Source organism: Stegostoma tigrinum, chromosome 1 (assembly GCF_030684315.1).
Source record: "Stegostoma tigrinum isolate sSteTig4 chromosome 1, sSteTig4.hap1, whole genome shotgun sequence".
NCBI classification, from domain to species: domain Eukaryota; kingdom Metazoa; phylum Chordata; class Chondrichthyes; order Orectolobiformes; family Stegostomatidae; genus Stegostoma; species Stegostoma tigrinum.
Window position 1 is genome coordinate 166,818,184 of NC_081354.1, and position 21,841 is coordinate 166,840,024.

A 21,841-nucleotide genomic window follows, 5' to 3' on the forward strand; every position below is an offset into this window, starting at 1 on the left:
ATTTATGGCCATGTTTATGCCACAATTGATACTTTATCTGGATATTATTGAATAGTTGGTAGTGGACTTTGCCGAACAGCAATTGGTTGCTATTTTTCCTACTTTACAACAGTGAATAAACTTCAGAAGCATTTAATGCGTTTTAAAGCATGTTGGAATGCCATGGACTTGTGAATGACAATTATACAAATGTAAGTCTTTATCTTTCATTGCCAGATCTAGTGGTCACTGCTGAGGCCTTGTTGTAGGATGATCAAAGTTATGAATAAGTCTGTGATTTTAGAAAAGACAAGCTGGACTAACTGTTCTACATTCAGAAAATAAAGGCATGAAAATAAAAATAAATAAATAAATAAAATGATTTTAACGAAATAAGCAAGCAGAAAAAGCAAGCTGAAATATTTGCTTGTGAACATATAGATTAAATAAGATTGCTGTTAAAGCTGAAAAATCAGACCAATTATGTGAACCACCCTCATCTTTTAAATGTTAAGATGATAAAATTAAAGCTAAGTATAAAGTGTTTGCAAAGAACTGAAGATTTTTAATCAACAAGTTGTTTTAAAATGGGTGTAAAGTTTGGTGTCACTTCAGCGAAGTTGGAAATTAGCAATGTCTCGTCACAATAGTCTCTAACATGGGATAAACAGCAGAGCGCAGCTGCTTGGTTTTTGCACTAATTGGCCTTCAACACCTGTTCTAGTCAAGAAGTTTAACACAAAGATTAAATTCCTTCAAAGCTCTGGGTTTTATCCCAGGTTGTCAGGTGGTGGTTGGAATCTGTGTGCAAATTAAATATTTTCAATAAAACAATCCTTTAGCTGAATGGACATCTCAAATAATGCGATTTTTTTTCAATTACAGTGAAATCGTGATTGTCAAGTTCAATAACCCAAAATTACGGTTGCAATGAAGTAGTCAACCATTCCCGGTGGCAGAATAGCACATCTAATAGAATGATGCCTATGATAAACTGCTGTTCCAATCTGGTAATTCTGAATTAGCTGATGTCATGTGAGTTTGTCATGCAACCAGTCCTGAAGTAGGGTCATACCCTAAGCGTTGACTGCTCATTTCCTCCAGATGCTAAAGTGTGAAGCTGGATGAACACAGCAGGCCAAGCAGCATCTCAGGAGCACAAAAGCTGACGTTTCGGGCCTAGGCCTCTCTGATGAAGGGTCTAGGCCCGAAACGTCAGCTTTTGTGCTCCTGAGATGCTGCTTGGCGTGCTGTGTTTATCCAGCTTCACACTTTACTATCTTGGATTCTCCAGTATCTGCAGTTCCCATTATCTCCTCCAGATGCTGCCTGGCCTGCTGTGCTCTTCCAACCTCCTGTATGTCCACTACACCAATCAATCATTGAGGAATTATGCCATGCTATAGCGTGTAACAATGGAACACTGGGCAAGCAATCATCTCACATTAAGATCTCTCTGTGAAAGGATATTCAAACCCAGTAAGCATGGCTAAATTTGTGAGCAAGTTAAAAGTGTTGGTCAGGGAGCAAGTGGAAAACCGGGTACAAAATGAAAAGCGGACTTCACTATGGACAGGGAAATTCAACCAATCATTCTTACGCACAATGGCAAATGGAATTTAATTTTCTCATATGTGTGAGGCAATGTATTACGGGAGGTTTAAAAAAAGGAAGGATATACACAAGGAGATAGTAAGAACTGCTCAGAAATGAAGAAAAGTCCTGACCTGAGGCGTCAACTTTCCTGCTCCTGATATGCTGCCAGGCCTGCTGTGCTCCTCCAGCTTCACACTGAGTTATCTAGGAATATACACAATGAATGGTAGGTCCATTGGGAGCAATGAGAAACCAGGATCCTTGGTGTACAAGTTCATAGATCTCCGGAGGTGTCAACACAGGTAGACAGGTAGTGAAGAAGGCATACGGGATACCTGCCTTCATTAGCCAGCATGTAGCATATAGGAGCAAGGCAGTCTTGTTACAACTTTATAAAACATTGGTTAGGCCACAAATGGATCACAGTGTGTAGTTCTGGTTGCCGCATTATTGGAAGGATGTGAATCCACTGGAGAGGGGAGAGAGGAGATTCACCAGGATGTTGCCTGGGATGAAACGTCTCAGTTATGAGAACAGACTGGACAGGCTGGGTTTGCTATCCCTGGAGCAGAGGAGCCTGAGGAGGGATCTGATTGAGGTGTACAAAATTATGAAACGTATAGACAGGCTAGATCATGAAAATCTTTTCCCCATGTGTTTAAGACCAGACAGCATAGGTTTAAGGTGAGGAGTATGTGAGTTAGAGGGGATCTGAGGAAATATTTTTTAACCAGAGGGTGTAGAAATACGGAACTCTTTGCCTGAGACAGTGGTGAAATCAGGTACTCTTGAAACTTTTAAGAAGCATCTGGTCAGGTACTTAAAATGCCAGGACATAGTAGGCTACGGACCAAGTGCAGGTAAATGGGATTAGTGTAGATTAGTGTTTATGGTCAGTACACAGATGATGGACTGTGGGGTCTGTTTCTGTGCTGTTTGTATGAGTTCAGCTAGTACGCACCCTCTCCAGCATGGAAAAGGATGAGAACAGCCCCCTGCCCCAATTGTGAAGCAGCTCTGCCAACGTGGATCAAGGCAACTTGAGATTCCCATCTCTGATTCAATCCTGGAGGAAAGGACAGTCACCCCAGCAAAGAGGCTATGTCTCAAGGAGCTCACTTGCAGTGACAGATAGCTGAATCAATTTAAGACAAGAAAAACTGACTGGTAAGCAGTGAAGTTTGTCAGTTATGGAAGGAGTGGGAGATGATTGTAAAGATGTCTCGTCTGCATCCATATGAATGACACACTTCTAACATGAATGAAGCTGGATTGGTTCACTGTCTTTAATGTTTGAAAGTGAAATTTGTAAAAATGAAGAGTGAAGCAAAGAACTTATCATTGTATTGATTTGTACAATTATATGTATTGAAAATTGCTGCTTGTTTCTATATTAGAGATTTACAAGGGTTGGAGGGTTTGAGCTATATGAAGAGGATGAGTGGGCTGGGGCTATTTTCCCCAGAGTGTCAGAGGCTGAGGGTCAACCATGTAGAGGTTTATAAAATCATAACAGGCATGGATGAGTTAAATAGACAAGGTCTTTTCCATGGCGTGGGGGAGTCCAAACTTAGACAGCATAGGTTTAAGGTGAGAGGGTAAAAACTTAAAAGGGACTCAAGGAGGAACTTTTTCACGTGCAAGGTGGTGCATGTATGGAATGAGCTGTCACAGGAATTAGCAGAGGCTGGGACAATTTCAACATTTAAAAGGCATCTGGATGTGTAAATGAATAGGAAGGGCTTAGAAGGATATGGGCCAAATGCTGGTAAATGGGATAAAATTAATTTAGGATATCTGGTCAGCATGAACGAGCTGGACCAAACGGTCTGTTTCTGTGCTATACGTCTCTATGACCCTGAAGTCCAAGAAGCTACATTGTTTTGTGAATGTCAAAACACCCGACATATCCATGCAATATGAGGCTAAAAACCTGCCTAAATGACCTGCAGGATTTTTGAGGCAGAGATCAGGAAAATGAACAAAATGTAACGAAGAAAGAAGAAATTGTTTGTCATCAATGTGGAAAACTTTTGCACTTTAATCTCCAGAGCATTAAGCTGATGTCCTTGTCACCAATGTCATGTCCAACCACCAGCCAATGGCTCAAGCTGTGTACGGCCATCTAAAAACTAACCACATATAACCATATGACCATAAGACATTGGAGTGGAAGTAAGGCCATTCAGCCCATCGAAACCACTCCACCATTTAATCATGGCTGATGGGCCTTTCAACTCCACTTCCCTGCACTCTCCCTGCAGCCCTTGATTCCTTGTGAGATCAAGAATTTATCAATCTCTGCCTTGAAGGCATCTAACGTCCTGGCCTCCACTGCATTCCACAAGCCCACCACTCTCTGGCTGAAGAAATGTCGTCTCATTTCAGTTTTAAATTTACCCCTCTTATTCTAAGGCTGTGCCCACGGGTCCTAGTCTCCCCGCCTAACGGAAACAATTTCCTAGCGTCCACCCCTTCTAAACCATACATTATCTTGTAAGTTTCTATTAGATCTCCCCTCAACCTTCTAAACTCTAATGAGTACAATCCCAGGATCCTTAGCCGTTCATCATATGTTAAACCTACCATTCCAGGCATCATCTGTGTGAATCTCTGCTGGACACGCTCCAGGGCCAGTATGTCCTTCCTGAGGTGTGGGGCCCAAAATTGGACTCAGTACTCTAAATGGGGCCTAACTAGAGCTTTATAAAGTCTCATATGGAAGCTGACCTCTCACTTTATCAGTCATTGATAAGGAGTGAGTCTAGAGATCCCGTTCATAGTGAAGGAGGTGTGAAAAATGGTGATGGGAGCCACGACTGACAACTGCTTGTGTCATGTTGGGTTCAAAAAGGCTATGATTTTGCAAGATGCCAAGAATGAAGAGGAGCAGGGTTACACCAACTAGCCAAATGATGTGGTTCTTTCCGATTGCCTCAGGAGACGAGCATGGAGATTTTAGCAGAGATATTCATTGAAACTTACCCTGAGGTAGATTACAATGTAAACTCTCAAAGGAACTGATGGATGAAGCAGGGATAGATACAGTACATTCGCCAAATGAGCAGCCTGATGGTCCTGAGGAGTCTGATGATAGCCTGCCTGCTCCTCCAACTGTCTCCCCAGCTGAAGTGCCAGAGATCTTAGTGATGATCCCAGATTTTGCACAATAGTACAAAAACAAAGAAACATACCTGACTGAACTGACAACATGGCAGGCTGTATCATGCTCATCTGAAGTCACAAAGCAGAAAGGGTCCCTGCTTTTCTGGGCTTAACTCCCAATATTTTGAACACCTTTTGTTTTACAAGGCTAGGACATTGTAAAGTTTGAACACATTGGAAATAAAGCCAGTTTCATATTTACTTCTTTACTATGTTTTCATTTTTGTTTACACAGACTGCATTTGTCAGCAATCCGTTACACTGAAAGCTCCTCTGCTATCTTGAAATTCCACTTAACTGGAATTTGTGGGGATTCCCAGCAATTTGACTTACTGTGACTTAACTGTATTGATAACGTTACTTCTGTAACATGCTGATTTATGGAGAGATACAATACCATGATCATGATATATAACAAAATCATGATTAGGTGTTAATATTGTTCACACTTCTTAATCTACATCAAAAAGCCTACAGTGATGTGACATGAGAAAAACCGGAAGTGCTGGAGAACTGCAGCAATTCTGGCAGGTCTGTAGACCCAGAAAAGGAGTTAATGTCAGAAATCAGATTTGCCTTTGTCAGAGATAATATTCTTTCTCAGTGATGTAAAAGAGTACTGAGTTGCTAAAATAATTTTGATTTGATTATTATTGTCACATGTACTGAGATACAGTCAAAAGTATGTTTTGTGTGCTAATTAGACAAATCATACTTACATAAGTACATCAGGGTAATAGAACAGAATGCAGAATGTAGTGTTACAAATACAGAGAAAGTGCAGAGAAAGAACAGCTGTAATATATGAAGAGGTCCTTTCATAAGTCTGATAACAGCAGGGAGGAAGCTGTTTTTGAAACTGTTGGAACATGTTTTCAAACATTTGTATCTTCTGCCTGGTGGAAGTGGGCAGATGACAGTGTAATGTTTTATGTTGACACCTTTCCCGAGGCAGCAGGAAGTGTAGACGGAGCCAATTGAAGGAAGGCTGGCTTTCGTGATGGACTGCGCTGGCAGTCTTGGGTAAAGCAGTTGTCATGCCAGGTTGAGATGCATCCAGATAGGATGCTTTCTATGGTCCATCTACAAAAATTGGTAAGAGTTATTATGGACATGCTGAATTTCCCAGTAACTTTCTTGACTGGCATCCAGTGGCGAGACATAGAAACATTGAAAATAGGAACAGGACAAGGCTACTTGGCCATTTGAGGCTGTACTGACATTCAATATGATCATGGCTGATCATCTCACTTTGTCCCTATGGTCTTTTACTTCTTTGGCCCAGAGAACGATATCTAAAGACTTCTTGAAAACGTTACATATTTTGGCTTTTAACCACTTGCAGTTGCAGAGAATTTCACCACTCTCTGGATGAAGAGTTTTCTCCTCATCTTAGTGCTAAGTGGTGTGTCCTTGTACCCTTGGACTGTGACTCCTGGTTCTGGGCTCCCCAGTCAACGAGAACATCCTTCCTGCATTTAACCTGTCTAATCCTGTTAGAATTTTATAGGTTTCTACGAAATCTCCCCTCGTTCTTCTAAACTTCAGTGAATATAGTCCTAACCAATCCAGTCTCTCTTCATAGATAACAAAGTGTGGAGCTGGATGAACACAGCAGGCCAAGCAGCATCTTAGGAGCACAAAAGCTGACGTTTTGGGCCTTGACCCTTCATCAGAAAAGGCGGTTGGGGAGAGAGCTCTGAAATAAATAGGGAGAGAGGGGAGACAGATCGAAGGTGGATAGAAGAGAAGAGAGGTGGAGAGGAGATATCCACATTCGCTCCACCTACTCCTCTCTCCCTATTTATTTCAGAACACTCTACCCTTCCCCCTTTTCTGATGAAGGGTCTAGGCCCGAAATGTCAGCTTTTGTGCTCCCAAGATGCTGCTTGGCTTGCTGTGTTCATCCAGTTCCACACTTTGTTCTCTCGGATTCTCCAGAATCTGCAGTTCCCATTATCTCTGATACAGTTTCTCTTCATATATCAGTCCTGCCATCTAAGGAATTAGTCTGGTACACCTTTGTTGCATTCCCTCCATTGCCAGAACATCTTTCTTCAGATAATGAGGCCAGAACTGCACACTATATTCCAGTTGCAGTCCCAAGGCCCTATACGATTGCAGGAAGACATCCCTGCTCCTGCATCGAATCATCTCAAATCCTCTCGCTATGTCGGCCAATATATTATTTGCCTCTTTCACTATCTGCTGCATCTGCTTGCTTACATTCAGTTGCCGATGCACAAGGACATTCAGGTCTGAAATATATAGCAGGTTGCATTAGGAAGGATATGCCTTTTTTGAAATGTTGGCATTATTATTTTGTTATTTTTTAACATTTATGTAATAATAAGTTTTTGGAGTATGAGAGATGACTAGCAGCTTAAAGGATTAAATGAAGTGTTTATAAAAAATAAAGATATAAATAATGCTCAGGCAGCTGGTGCATGTATGAATGGCCTCTTTCTGACAATTCTGTGATTCCGTAAGATGGAGGATAGGCTATCAGTTTAAATTTACAATGTGTGTTTAATTCTTTGCTTTTGAAACTGAAAATGCTTTCTGTGCTATTAAGCAGAAATGAATGCTCAACTTTTTGCCAGTTTCACCATATGCATATGGAACATGTAACTGAGCAGAAGGTGCAACACACATATCAGCATGTGTTTTTGTGGGAAATCTTCAAGCTTGTCTCCTGTGACCTTGATTATGAGCCAATGCAACAGAAGAAAACAGTGGACAATGTGTTGCATTCCCGGGGGAAATTCAACACTGCAAATTGAGTGAGCAACTGGAAGCGAACAGGGAGCAGCAATTGCAGCTGCAACAAACTATGCAGATTTGATGATAAGAGAGAAATACATCAAAATTACCATGCAGCATTCTACTTCTGAAAAAAAATGGCTGCTTATTTGGGAGCAAGATGGAGGTTATAACCTGCAATACATAACTGCGATAACAAAATGCCCAAAAAGATCAAGGCTACACTTTAACTACAAATGAACGTCTGGAGTAATAAGGCAGTGGGCTTCAATGATTTTGGATTTTTTTACTCTTTAATTCCAGATCTTGTATAAGTGAACCCCTACATCCTGGACTCTTCTTTAGTTTTTTAGTCAGATATCTATGTAAATCTGCCATATTCTGTAGCACAGTCAGTACATCAGTTCAGGCTGATGAAGATTCTGGTCCCAAGAAAAGGAACATTCTGTTAAATAACCAATCTCAGTTTTTAATGATTGCTGTATCCAGAGTAGAGATGGCTGTAATGGGAGAAGACTTTTTCAGCTAGAGGGAGTCTAACAGAAGGGGTTTGGAGAAATAAAGGCTGAGAATGGCTAGAGCTGAAGAGTTAGAAGACATTTTATGTGATCTTGCTGTGTATTACATGCATGATCGAATGACGGTGTTTAGAACTTGGACTGATGCACAACTCCCGTTTGTAAAGGAAACTCCAAGGTGATAGGTCCCAACAATAACGATCCTGAACGAACAGACTTTTGAAGTTTATTTTAGTTCACTTGTAAGCCCCCTTGCCTTCAAAAGGTGGCATGACAACACTACATTAGACTTTGATTTAGCTTTCTACAAATTTATTGAGATTTAAAGGTAACATTCACCATGTTTTATGACAGAATTTGTTAGGTTTAGCTAACTCCCTTGCAGAAAGTGATAAATATTTTACAGCTATTTTAGTAAGGTCTACTACAGGTAAGAAATTAAATATTCACCAGTTATAGAAGGTATCATGCCTACGTTTATTTGAAATCTGCAGGCTGTTTAGCACTAAATTTGAGCAAAACAGGTAAATGCACCTTTCAAAAGGGCACCGAAACATGTAGATTTATGAAATTGCTAAACTTAAGAAAATCACAAGAAATCATGCAATTAGGTCAGAATTCTACTACCCCATGGAGATGTTGCAATTGTTATCCGCATCAAACATTTCTTCTGGAAGTTTATGTCACATGTGAACCACTCTGTGTTAAAAAGTTGCCCTTCATGTCTTTTTAAAATCTTTCTCTTCTCACCTTACAAATATACCACCCTCTTGAAATCCTGCCACTTGCCATTGACCTTATCTGTACCCCTCATGATTTTATAAACATCCATAACGTCATACCCTCAACATGCTAAGCTCCAATGAAATAATTCTGACTTGGTGAGAGAATGGGATTCGACAGGAGCCGAGAAAATAAGGAGATATGAGACTTAGAACCAGCTGGCTATCAACGTCATTGAATTGGACCCCAAATAATGCTGCAGTTAAGGACCATTGTGTTAAAGCTGGCATTTTCTAGCGATTGCAGCGATCCACCCCTGTCATGACCAGATGTTGCCAGTTCAGTCCAGGTGGACTCCTGACAGCAGAGTTCCTTTGTCCCAGTGACAAAAGGCCACAACCACATCTTCAGCTGCTTCATCAAAGAACTTCCCTCTATCATAAGGTCAAAAGTGGGAATGTTTGCCAATGATTATACAACGTTCAGCAACATTTGCGACTCCTCAGATACTGAAGTTGTCCATGTTCAAATGCAACAAGATCTGGACAATATCCAGGCTCGGTCTGACAAGTGGCAAGTAACATTCATGCCACACAAGTGCCAGGCTATGACAATCACCAATAAAAGACAATCCAACTACCATCCCTTGACATTGAATGGTGTTATGATCACTGAATCCCCCACTATCAACAATGTGGGGGTTATCATTGACCAGAAATTCAACTGGACTCAGCACATAAACACCCTGGCTACAAATGCAGGTCAGACGCTAGGAATACTGTGGCGAGTAATTCACCTCCTGACTCTCCATAGCCTGTCCACCATCTACAAGACACAAGTCAGGAGTGTGATGGATAACTCCCTACTTGCCTGGAGGAGTGTAGCCCCACAACACTCAAAAAGTTTGACATCATCCAGGACAAAGCAGCCTGCTTAATTGGCATTACATTCACTCCCTCCACCACCAACATTCAATAGGTGTAGTGTGTACTAGTTACAAGATGCTCCACAGAAATTCACCAAAGACTCTCAGACAGCACCTTTCAAACCCACAGTGTGGAGCTGGAGGAACATAACAGGTCAGGCAGCATCAGAGGAACAGGAAAGTGGATATTTCAGGTCAGGACCCGGTTCTGAAGAAGGGTTTCTGAAGAAGGATCCTGGCTCAAAACGTCAACTTTCCTGCTTCTCTGATGCTGCCTGATATGCTATGCTCCTGCAGCTCCAAATTGTGTTGTCTGTGACTGCAGTGAGTGCTGTTCTTGCGATCTCCTTTCAAACACACAACCACTTCCATCTAAAAAGACAAGGGCAGCAGATCATTGGAACACCACCACATTGAAGTTCCCTTCCAAGCCAAACACCATCCTGACATAGAAATATATTGCCATTCCTTCACTGTCATTGGGTCAAAATCCTGGAATTCCCTCCCTAAGGGCATTGTGAGTAAACCCACAGCAGGTGGACTGCAGCGGTTCAGGAAGGCCAGCGATGTCCACGTCCCACAAAGATGAATTAAAAAATCCAAAATCAAGACAGCTGAAGGGCTTTCCCTTCATGGACAGGAGCTGGGGATGTGGATTGGGAGCAGCTGTTTGAGGATAAATCCACATTTGAAACGTGGGAGGCTTTTAAAGAAAGGTTGATTAGAGTGCAGGACAGACATGTTCCTGTGAAAATGAGGGATAGAAAGGGCAAGATTAGGGAACCATGGATGACTGGTGAAATTGTGAGAGTAGCAGAGAGGAAAAAGGAAGCATACATAAGGTCTAGGTGACTGATAACAGATGAAGCTTTGGAAGAATATTGGGAAAATGGGACCGATCTGAAATGAGGAATTAAAAGGGCTAAAAGGGATCATGAAATATCTTTCATAAACAGGGTTAAACAAAATCTCAAAGCCCTTTATCCATACATGAGGAGCAATGCGGTAACTAGAGAAAGGGTTGGCCCACTCAAGGACAAAGGAGGAAAGTTCTGCGAGGAGTCAGGGAAAATGAATGAGATTCTTAATGAGAACTTTGCGTCGGTATTCACTGAGGAGAAGGACATGACGGATGTTGAGGTTAGGGATAGATGTTTGATTACACTAAGTCAAGTCGGCATAAGGAGGGGGAAGTGTTGGGTACTCTAAAAGGTATTAGGGTGGTTAAGTCCCCAGGTCCGGATGGGATCTATCCTAGGTTACTGAGGGAAGTGAGAGAGGAAATAGCTGGGGCCTTAAAAGATATCTTTGCAGATCCTTGAGCATGGGTCAAGTCTCGGAGGACTGGAGAATTGCTAGTATTGTCCCCTCGTTTGAGAAGGGTAGCAAAGGTAATCCAGGTAATTATGGGCCAGTGAGCCTGACGTCAAGTGGTGGGGAAGCTGCTACAGAAGATACTGAGGGATAGGATCTATTGACATTTGGAAGAAAATGGGCTTGTTACTGGTAAAAAGCATGGTTTTGTGCGGAGCATCTTGTAACTAGTACACACTACACCTATTGAATGTTGGTGGTGGAGGGAGTGAATGTAATGCCAATTAAGCAGGCTGCTTTGTCCAGGAAGGTCATGTCTTACCAACTTGATAGATTTCTTTGAGGAAGTGACAAAGTTGATACATGAAAGAAGGGCTGTGGATATCATATGCATGGGCTTCAGTAGGCATTTGATAAGGTTCCCCATGGTAGGCTGATAGAGAAAGTGAAGTCGCATAGGGTCCAGGGTGTACTCTCTACATGGAGAGAGGACTGGCTGGGAAACAGGAGACAGAGAGTTGTAGTGGAAGGGAGATTCTCAAAATGGAGAACTGTGACCAGTGGTGTTCCACAGGGATCTGTGTTGGGACCATTGTTGTTTGTGATATACATAAATGATCTGGAGGAAGATACCAATGGTCTGATTAGCAAGTTTGCAGATGACACGAAGATTGGTGGAGTAACAGATTGTGAAGGGAACTGGCGGAGAATGCAGCAGAATATAGATAGATTGGAGAGTTGAGCGGAGAAATGGTAGATGGAGTTCAATCCAGGAAAATGTGAAGTGATGCATTTGGCAAGATCCAATTCAAGAGTGAACCACATGGTAAATGGAAAAGCCCTGGAGAAAATTGATGCACAGAGAGATCTGGGTGTTCAGGTCCATTGTACCCTGAAGGTGGCAACACAGGTCGATAGACTGGTTAAGAAGACATACGGCATGCTTTCATTTATCGGACGGGGCATTGAGTAGAAGAGTTGGCAGGTCATGTTTTGTTGTATTGGATTTTGGTTAAACCACATTTGGAATATTGCATACAGTTCTGGTCACCACATTACCAAAAGAATGTGGATGCTTTGGAGAGGGTGCAGAGGAGGTCCACCAGGATGTTGCCTGGTATGGAGGGGGCTAGCTATGAAAAGAGGTTGAGTAGATTAGGGTTATTTACATTAGAAAGACGGAGATTGAGGGGGGACCTGATTGAGGTCTGCAAAATCATGAGAGGTATAAACACCTCCTACCGCCTCCTCGATCATGACCCCACACCCGAGCACCAAACCATCATCTCCAACACCATTCACGACCTCATCACCTCAGGGGACCTCCCACCCACAGCCTCCAACCTCATTGTTCCCCAGCCCCGCACGGCCCGTTTCTATCTCCTTCCCAAAATCCACAAACCTGCCTGCCCTGATCGACCCATCGTCTCAGCCTGCTCCTGCCCCACCGAACTCATCTCCACCTATCTGGACTCCATTTTCTCCCCTTTGGTCCAGGAACTCCCCACCTACGTCCGTGACACCACCCACGCCCTCCACCTCCTCCAGGACTTCCAATTCCCTGGCCCCCAACACCTCATATTCACCATGGACGTCCAGTCCCTGTACACCTGCATTCCGCATGGAGATGGCCTCAAGGCCCTCCGCTTCTTCCTGTCCCGCAGGCCCGACCAGGCCCCCTCCACCGACACTCTCATCCACCTAGCTGAACTCGTCCTCACACTCAACAACTTCTCTTTTGACTCCTCCCACTTCCTACAGACTAAGGGGGTGGCCATGGGCACCCGCATGGGCCCCAGCTATGCCTGCCTCTTTGTAGGTTACGTGGAACAGTCCCTCTTCCGCACCTACACAGGCCCCAAACCCCACCTCTTCCTCCGGTACATTGATGACTGTATCGGCGCCGCCTCTTGCTCCCCAGAGGAGCTCGAACAGTTCATCCACTTCACCAACACCTTCCACCCCAACCTTCAGTTCACCTGGGCCATCTCCAGCACATCCCTCACCTTCCTGGACCTCTCAGTCTCCATCTCAGGCAACCAGCTTGTAACTGATGTCCATTCTAAGCCCACCGACTCCCACAGCTACCTAGAATACACCTCCTCCCACCCACCCTCCTGCAAAAATTCCATCCCCTATTCCCAATTCCTCCGCCTCCGCCGCATCTGCTCCCATGATAAGGCATTCCACTCCCGCACATCCCAGATGTCCAAGTTCTTTAAGGACCGCAACTTTCCCCCCACGGTGATCGAGAACGCCCTTGACCGCGTCTCCCGCATTTCCCGCGACACATCCCTCACACCCTGCCCCCGCCACAACCGCCCCAAGAGGATCCCCCTCGTTCTCACACACCACCCTACCAACCTCCGGATACAACGCATTATCCTCCGACACTTCCGCCATTTACAATCCGACCCCACCACCCAAGACATTTTTCCATCCCCTCCCCTGTCTGCTTTCCGGAGAGACCACTCTCTCCGTGACTCCCTTGTTCGCTCCACACTGCCCTCCAACCCCACCACACCCGGCACCTTCCCCTGCAACCGCAGGAAATGCTACACTTGTCCCCACACCTCCTCCCTCACCCCCATCCCAGGCCCCAAGATGACATTCCACATTAAGCAGAGGTTCACCTGCACATCTGCCAATGTGGTATACTGCATCCACTGTACCCGGTGCGGCTTCCTCTACATTGGGGAAACCAAGCGGAGGCTTGGGGACCGCTTTGCAGAACACCTCCGCTCAGTTCGCAACAAACAACTGCACCTCCCAGTCGCAAACCATTTCCACTCCCCCTCCCATTCTCTTGATGACATGTCCATCATGGGCCTCCTGCACTGCCACAATGATGCCACCCGAAGGTTGCAGGAACAGCAACTCATATTCCGCCTGGGAACCCTGCAGCCATATGGTATCAATGTGGACTTCACCAGTTTCAAAATCTCCCCTTCCCCTACTGCATCCCTAAACCAGCCCAGTTCATCCCCTCCCCCCACTGCACCACACAACCAGCCCAGCTCTTCCCCCCCACCCACTGCATCCCAAAACCAGTCCAACCTGTCTCTGCCTCCCTAACCGGTTCTTCCTCTCACCCATCCCTTCCTCCCACCCCAAGCCGCACCCCCAGCTACCTACTAACCTCATCCCACCTCCTTGACCTGTCCGTCTTCCCTGGACTGACCTATCCCCTCCCTACCTCCCCACCTACACTCTCTCCACCTATCTTCTTTACTCTCCATCTTCGGTCCGCCTCCCCCTCTCTCCCTATTTATTCCAGTTCCCTCCCCCCATCCCCCTCTCTGATGAAGGGTCTAGGCCCGAAACGTCAGCTTTTGTGCTCCTGAGATGCTGCTTGGCCTGCTGTGTTCATCCAGCCTCACATTTTATTATCAGAGGTATAAACAGGATGGGTAGCAAGAAGCTTTTTCCCAGAGTGGGAGACTCAATTAGTAGGGGGTCACGATTTCAAGGTGAGAGGGTAAAAGTTTAAGGGAGATATGTATGGAAAATTCTTTACGCAGAGGGTGGTGGGTGCCTGGAATGCGTTGCCAGCAGAGGTGCTAGAGGCGGGCATGATAGCATCACTTAAGATGTAGTTAGACAGATACATGAATGGGCAGGGAGCAGAGGGATACAGATCCTTGGAAAATAAGTGACTGGTTTAGATAGAGGATCTGGATTGCGCAGGCTTGGAGGGCCAAAGGCCCTGTTCCTGTGCTGTAATTTTCTTTGTTCTGTGACAGCGGCTTTTTATTTGTGAAGTTCAATGGGCTTTGGCAGTAATCTCATGACCTTGTTGTTACTAGACTAAGTCCTGTCGACCCTCTATCAAATCTGTTCATCAGAATACCAGTACAGAATGGATCGGGAAAAGTCTTCCATCAGTGGAAGCCAGACGGCACAGTTTTCAGCTAATTTATAAAGAAGCAATGGCGACAACGGAGAAAACATTCTCATTCAGCGAGTTGTTAGGATCTGGAATTCACTCTCGTGAGAATTTGGAAGCATGTTCAATTACAGTTTGGTTCCACATCTAAAAAGGATGAATGTGCTGGTTTACGAGACGCGTGAAGGGGCAATTGCTAGCACAGAACCAATGGGCCAACTGGCCTCTTGTTGCACTATAACCAGCATAACATTCTAACTAGTGATAATGGGAACTGCAGATGCTGGAGAATCCAAGATAACAAAGTGTGGAGCTGAATGAACACAGCAGGCCAAGCAGCATCTCAGGAGCACAAAAGCTGACGTTTCGGGCCTGAAGGGTCTAGGCCCGAAACATCAGCTTTTGTGCTCCTGAGATGCTGCTTGGCCTACTGTGTTCATCCAGCTCCACACTTTGTTATCTAATATTCTAATAATTTATGATTCCAAAATCCTGGAACCAAGTGGTTGTTACAGTTCCAGAAGGCAGCTCAGCACCACCTTCTCAAGGGCAACTATTGTCATATGGAACAGAAACAGATCTTTCGTTCCAAAATGTTTACGCAGTCCCGGAAATGGAGCTCATCCCATTAGCCTGCGTTTGGCCCATATGCCTGTAAACCGTTCCTATTAAAGTACCCATGCTTTTAAATGTTCCAATTGTACCTGCCTCTTCGAGGGATGGGCAATAAATCCTGGCTCAACAAGAGATGCCCATATCCTATAAGTGAATGACTTAAAAATAGTACTTTTGGAATAATAATTTGGAATAAATCATTGTTATATCGCAAAATCAACACAGCAAAACAGTGGGGGCCCTTCATGTTTCAAGTATTCTTTCATGACTTCTTGACATTGTAATGTCTCTATTTTAAGAGTATATGTTTAATTTTCAAGATGGTGCAGATAATTCTTGTAAATAACAATGAACAGATAATATCAGATACTGTCCAAACGACAGTATGATGAAAACTGGGGGAAGTCGTTTGGTCAGAGATAATGAGAACTGCAGATGCTGGAGAATCCAAGATAACAAAGTGTGTAGCTGGAGAGAGAGCCTCTCTGATGAAGGGTCTAGGCCCGAAACATCAGCTTTTGTGCTCCTGAGATGCCGCTTGGCCTGCTGAGTTCATCCAGCTCCACACTTTATTAGAGATAATGGGAACTGCAGATGCTGGAGATTCCAAGATAATAAAATGTGAGGCTGGATTATTATCTTGGTGGTCTTTTGGCGCCGCATTCATGTTTCTACCTCCGTGACTCAGATCAAGTCTCACCTGTTGCAGACGTGTCAGGCTGATGAAAAATATCTATGCACCAGTCTCTGATAAGGACACAATTTCTGCAAGTTCTCAATCCATCTGACAATTTGAGTCTGCGGCTCGAAGAGACAAACGAAAGCCATCCGGCCACGCATGCGCGACTGCGTGCGCTTGGGTGTGGGAGGCGGGTAAATGCCCGCGGCCGGCGGCCGGGAGAACACGCATGCGTGGGGAGAGGGGCGGTCCCGAGAGGCGGGGAGACGGAAAGGACTGCGCGTGCGCTGGAAGGAGCATGTGCGGTTGACGGGCGAGGTGAGAAGGACTCGTCTCCAGGGGCAACGGCCAGCGTGAAGGAGCGGGCAAAGCCGGCAAAAACTGTACGACCAGAACTACTGAGGAGGCCTGTGCCTTTACATCGAGTCAGTGCCTTTAAACCAAAGAGTCGTCCTTTGTATGTTGAGTCTTTGATGACATAAAACCGTAAGAAATAGGAACAGGAGTAGACCGTTCGGCCCCTGGATTCTGCTCCGCAATTCAATAAGATCATGGTCGAGTGGAGCGCCCTCACGACAACTTTCCTGCGTGACAAAGGGCAAGGGGGAGCTCAATTTGGGAATGGATAACATAGGCCCCTGACTGTGGTAAAAACGGAAAGAACCGGAAAGATGCAGTAAATCAGGAACAAATACAGAAATTGCTGGAAAATCTCAGCAGTTCTGGCAGCCCCTGTGAAGAAAAAAATTCAGGGTTTATGTTTCGGGTCCGGTGATCCTGAGAACTGATGGTAGATGGGAAAATGTCATTTTATATGCAGAAAATAGGGAGGGTGATGGGTGGGGAGTAAACGATAAGATAGAGCCCGAAAAGAGAGAAGAGCAGTCGAATAGACAAAGGAGTTGATAACGATTTGGCTGAGGGTGAATACATGCTAATGGGGACTTATAATGACTACAGTAGGTAGTGTGTAATGGCAGGCTATGTGATAATAAGGCCTGTGATAATGGGAACTGCAGATGCTGTAGAATCCAAGATAACAAAGTGTGGATAACAAGTGTGGAGCTGGATGAACACAGCAGGCCAAGCAGCATCTCAGGACCGCAAAAGCTGACGTTTCGGGCCTAGACCCTTCATCAGAGAGAGGGATGGGGAGAGGGAACTGGAATAAATAGGGAGAGGGGGAGAGACAGACCGAAGATAGAGAGAAAACAAGATAGGTGGAGAGCAGAGTATAGTATAGGTGGGGAGGTAGGGAGGAGATAGGTCAGTCCAGGGAAGATGGACAGGTCAAGGAGGCGGGATGAGGTGGTAGGTAGGAAATGGAGGTGCAGCTTGAGGTGGGAGGAAGGGATGGTTGAGAGGAAGAACAGGTTAGGGAAGCAGAGGCAGCTGGGCTGGTTTTGGGATGCAGTGGGGGAGGGGGCGAACTGGGCTGGTTTTGGGATGCAGTAGGGGAAGGAGAGATTTTGAAGCTTGTGGAGTCCACATTGATACCATTGGGCTGCAGGGTTCCCAAGCTGACTATGAGTTGCTGTTCCTGCAACCTTCGGGTGGCATCATTGTGGCACTGCAGGAGGCCCATGATGGACATGTCGTCTGAGGAATGGGAGGGGGAGTTGAAATGGTTCGCGACTGGGAGGTGCAGTTGTTTGTTGCGAACCGAGCGGAGGTGTTCTGCAAAGCCGTCACCAAGCCTCCGCTTGGTTTCCCCAATGTAGAGGAAGCCACACCAGGTGCAATGGATACAATATACCACATTGGCAGATGTGCAGGTGAACATCTGTTTGATACGGAAGGTCATCTTGGGCCCTGGGATGGGGGTGAGGGAGGAGGTGTGGGGGCAAGTGTAGCACTTCCTGCGGTTGCAGGGGAAGGTGCCGGGTGTGGTGGGGTTGGAGGGGAGTGTGGAGCGGATAAGGGAGTCGCGGAGAGAGTGATCTCTCCGGAATGCAGACAAGGGTTGGGATGGAAAAATGGTTTGGGTGGTGGGGTCGGATTGTAGATGGCGGAAGTGTTGGAGGATGATACGTTGTATCCGGAGGTTGGTGGGTTGGTATGTGAGGACGAGGGGGATCCTCTGGGGGCAGTTGTGGCGGGGGCGGGGTGTGAGAGATGTGTTGTGGGAAATGTGGGAGACGTGGTCAAGGGCGTTCTCGACCACTGTGGGGGGAAAGTTGCGGTCCTGCAAGAATGTGGACATCTGGGATGTGCGGGAGTGGAATGCCTCATCCTGGGAGCAGATGCGGCGGAGGCGGAGGAATTGGGAATAGGGGATGGAATTTTTGCAGGAGGGTGGTTATGAGCTGGATGAACACAGCAGGCCAAGCAGCATCTCAGGAGCACAAAAGCTGACGTTTCAGGCCTACACCCTTCGTCAGAGAGGGGAATGGGAAGAGGGAACTGGAATAAATAGGGAGAGAGGGGAAGCGGGCCGAAGATGGAGAGAAAAGAAGATAGGTAAGAGATTACAAGAGCGTTGCAGTGGGAGAGAGATTCCCTGAGGTTGGTCCAGAGGGAGGAGGGTAACTTCTTCAGGTTAGGCATCCCTGGAAGAGGCTTCGCAGTGAGGTTAAAATTGTATCTGTGATAATGGGAACTGCAGATGCTCTTTCCCACTGCAACTCTCTTGTAATCTCTTACCTATCTTCTTTTCTCCATCTTCGGTCCGCCTCCCCCCTCTCCCTATTTATTCCTGTTCCCTCTCCCCATCCCCCTCTCTGATGAAGGGTCAAAGCCTGAAACGTCAGCTTTTGTGCTCCTGAGATGCTGCTTGGCCTGCTGTGTTCATCCAGCTCCACACTTCGTTATCTTGGATTCTACAGCATCTGCAGTTCCCATTATCACTGATACAATTTTAACCTCACTGCGAAGCCTCTTCCAGGGATGCCGAACCTGAAGAAGTTACCCTCCTCCCTCCGGACCAACCCCAGGGAATCTGTCTCCCACTGCAACTCTCTTGTACTCTCTTACCTATCTTCTTTTCTCTCCATCTTCAGTCTGCCTCCCCCTCTCTCCCTATTTATTCCAGTTTCCTCTCCCGATCCCCTTCTCTGATGAAGGGTCTAGGCCCGAAATGTCAGCTTTTGTGCTCCTGAGATGCTGCTTGGCCTGCTGTGTTCACCCAGCTCCACACTTTTGATAATAAGGCCTGATGCGTGTCGTAGGGGGCAGGTCATGGGAGAGTTTAGGCCCTAAAATTATTGAACTCGATATTGAGTCCGGAGGGCTGCAGGGTCCCCAAGCGAGGTTTTGTTCTTCCAGCTTGCATTGAGATTTCCTGGAATACTGCAACAAGCCAGAGGCACAGATTTTGGCCAGGGAACAGGGTACTGTGTTAAAGTGACAGGCAACGGGTAGCTCAGAGATAATAAAGTATGGAGCTGGATGAACACAGCAGGCCAAGCAGCATCTTAGGAGCCCAAAAGCTGATGTTTCGGGCCTAGATTCTTCTGTTTTAAATAGCTAGGAATAACTTTACAGATAGAAGATGGACAGAGGAGAAGATAGATGGAGAGGAGACAGACAAGTTAAAGGGGTGGGGATGGACCTTGCAGGGGTGAGTATAGGTGGGGAGGGGATAGGTCAGTCTGGGGAGGTCGGTGAGGTCAAGAGGGCGGGATGAGGTTAGTATGTAGGAAATGGAGGTGTGGCTTGAGGTGGGAGGAGGGGATAGGTGAGAGGAAGAACAGGGTAGGGAGGTGGGGACGAGCTGGGCTGGTTTTGGGATGTAGTGCAGGGAGGGGAGATTTTGAAGCTTGTGAAATCCACATTGATACCATTGGGTTGCAGGGTTCCCAAGCGGAATATGAGTAGCTGTTCCTGCAGCCTTTGGGTGGCATCATTGTGGCACTGCAGGAGACCCAGCATGGACCTGTCATCTAAGGAATGGGAGGGGGAGTTGAAATGGTTCATGACTGGGAGGTGCATTTGTTTATTGCAGAGCGAGTTTAGGTGTTTTGCCAAGTGGTCTCCAAGCCTCCAGTTGGTTTCCCCTATGTAGAGGAAGCCATAGCGGATGCAGTATACCACATTGGCAGATGTGCAGTTGAACATCTGCGAGATATGGAAAGCCTTCTTGGGGTCTGGGATGGGGGTGAGGGAGGAGGTGTGGGGACAAGTGTAGCACTTCCTGCGGTTGCAGGGGAAAGTGCCGCATGTACTGGGGTTGGAGGGGAGTGTGGAGCGGACAAGGGAGTCGCGGAGAGAGTGGTCCCTCCGGAAAGCAGGCAAGGGTGGGGATGGATAAATGTGTTTGGTGGTGGGGTCGGATTGTAGATGGCGGAAATGTCGGAGGATGATGCGTTGTATCTGGAAGTTGGTGGGGTAGTATGTGAGGATGAGGGGGATTCTCTTTTGGCAGTTATTGCGGGGACAGGGCGTGAGGGCTGAGTTGTGGGAAATGTGGGAGACATGGTCAACGGCGTTCTCAACCACTGCGGGGAGGGTAGTTGTGGTTCTTGAAGAATGAGGACATCTGAGATATACGGGAATTGAATGCCTCATCCTGGGAGCTGATGCGGTTGAGGCGAAGGAATTGGGATTAGGGAATGGAATTTTTGCAGGAAGGTGGGGGTAGGAGGTGTATTCTAGGTAGCTGTGGGAGTCGGTGGGCTTGAAATGGACATCGGTTTGTAAGTGGTTGCCTGAGATGGAGACAGAAAGGTCCAGGAAGGTAAGGGATGTGTTGGAGATGGCCCAGGTGAAGTTGAGGTTGGGGTGGAAGGTGTTGGTGAAAAGGATGAACTGTTCGTGCTCCTCTTGGGAGCATGAGGCAGCGCCGATACAGTCATCAACGTGACGGAGGAAGAGTTAGGGCCAGCGTAGGTACAGAAGAGGGATTGTTCCACGTAACCTACAAAGAGGCAGGCAGAGCTTGGGCCCATGCGAGTGCCCTTGCCACTAATATCCCTTTTGTCTTTAGGAAGTGGGATGATTCGAAAGAGAAGTGGGTGAGGGCGAGTTCGGCTGGGCGGATGAGGGTGTCACTGGAGGGGGACCTGGTCAGGCCTGTGGGACAGGAAGAAGCGGAGGGCCTTTAGGCCATCTGCAGGGGGACTGCAGATTTACAAGATCTGGACGTCCACAGTGAAAATGAGGTGTTGGTGATCAGGGAATCAGGGTCTTTTTTGCGAGCAGAATGTAGATGTTCTGTGAAGCGGTCACCCAGTCTATGCTTAGTTTCCTCAATGTTGAGGAGACCATATTGTGAGCAGCGAATGCAGTAGACTAGATTCTGGGGAGTGCAGGTGAAGTGTTGCCTCTCCTAGAAGATATGTTTGGGTCCTTGGATAGAAGGGATGGGAGGAGGTAAACGGGCAGGTTTTGCACCTTCGCCGGTTGCAGGAAAAGGTGCCATGTGGGTATTGGGGATGAAGGATGAGTTGACCAAGGTGTCCTGGAAGGAACGGTCCATGTGGAAGGCGGATAAGGGAGGGGAGGGGAATATGTGTCTGGTGGTGGCACCTCACTGGAGATTGTGAAAATGGTGTCTCATGATCTTCTGGATGAGAATGCTGGTGGGATGGTAGATAAGGACAAGGGTAACCCTATCCCTGTTGTGGGTGGGAAGATTGGGGTTGAGGGCAGACATGCAGGAGATGAATCAGACCCGGTTGAGGGTCCTGTCGACAACAGTACCTTGGAATCCTCGGTTGATGAAGAGGGTGGACTTTTCA

General features: G+C 46.3%; 1 protein-coding gene across 1 annotated transcript in view; it reads left to right on the forward strand.

The window, feature by feature from the left end:
- Positions 1-16,444: 16,444 nt before the first annotated feature.
- LOC125456273 (probable E3 SUMO-protein ligase RNF212) overlaps positions 16,445-21,841 on the forward strand; it is a 150,959-nt gene continuing 145,562 nt past the window's right edge. The window contains exon 1 of the mRNA XM_059651554.1: positions 16,445-16,588. The gene's annotated coding sequence lies outside the window, so the exon portion shown is untranslated. The remainder of the gene's footprint in view (positions 16,589-21,841) is intronic.